Consider the following 1,368-nt stretch of genomic DNA (forward strand, 5'->3'; position numbering starts at 1 on the left):
TATTTGCTATAAGATGGTCTTGTGTGGAATGTTATACAAATTGAACTTTTTTCCTCATCTTTTGAGGGAAAGTGCATTTCCTTTCTCCTCTTCTATGTATACTGTATTCTCTCAAGTGAATTCTCAAAACATATTACTCTAATAAAATTTAAAAGAAGCTGAATATTGACTCAAGACACTGAACTGAAGGGAAGAGTTCAATCTTAAGGATCTCATAGATTCTGGTGTCTCTGAGACACCAGTGCACCGCCATGCCACAGGTTTAACCCAGATTGAGGAATGTAAAACATCTAGAGGTCCAGCATGGGAAAGGGACCGATAATTTGGGTTTAGCCTAGGAAGAAGCTGATAACGAGAACCGGCTTAGACTGGAACTGGAGGCTGTTTGAAGAATTTTCATGGAGGGAAGGGGTAGGGTTTCAGGGGGGTACTGAACTGAATGCTTGCTCACTTTTTTTTAGTTGTAACTTTGATGTGGTGTAGTAACCTGGCAGTGAAGGTATTTCCAAGAATCTTTTGTGAGTATCTTTGTCTGCTATCAAGGTTCTGTTATCCCCACAAGAAATAATTTAACCATAGTTACTACAGGTACTGATGTTTATTTGAATGAAAATGCAATATAACCCTATCATGTATAGACTCCCTTCTTTTATATGAACTTTTTGTGGCTGCTATGCTCTCTATGATTATGTGCCAAATCTTGCATAATGGTCTAGAATGATAGAATTTTTTTAAAGAAGAATATGCCTTTATTTATTGTAAATACAGACTTGAAATGCCTGGCCTATTTAAGGACCCATTTACACTGTCAGACATTACATGGACACTGTAGACTCATATGATGTAGTTTAACTTCCATACACATGTGGCAGTGTAGATGGGGCTAAAGTCTGAAAAAAGCGTAACCTATCAGTTTGCATAATAATAATAATAATAATAATAATAATAATAATAATAATAATAATAATACCCAAAGGGGAATATCCCAAGGAGATTCCCTATTTCCCCTACTCTTCATTATTGCAATGATCTCACTTACTGAAATCCTTAAGAAAACTGGTCAAGGATACCAAGCAGCAAGAAATTCACTAAAAATTTCACACCTCTATATGGATGACCTAAAACTCTATAGAAAATCAAAAGCAGAAATTGAATCGTGTTGTCGAAGGCTTTCGTGGCCGGGATCACAGGGTTGTTGTATGTATTCCGGGCTGTATGGCCATGTTCCAGAAGTATTCTCTCCTGACGTTTCGCTCACATCTATGGCAGGCATCCTCAGAGGTTGTGAGGTATGAAGAAACTAAGCAAGGAAAGTTAATATATATCTGTGGAAAGTCCAGGGTGTGAGAAGAACCCTTGTCAGTTGGA

This window comes from Anolis carolinensis, chromosome 4, assembly GCF_035594765.1.
Source record: "Anolis carolinensis isolate JA03-04 chromosome 4, rAnoCar3.1.pri, whole genome shotgun sequence".
In the NCBI taxonomy this organism is placed as follows: Eukaryota; Metazoa; Chordata; class Lepidosauria; order Squamata; family Dactyloidae; genus Anolis; species Anolis carolinensis.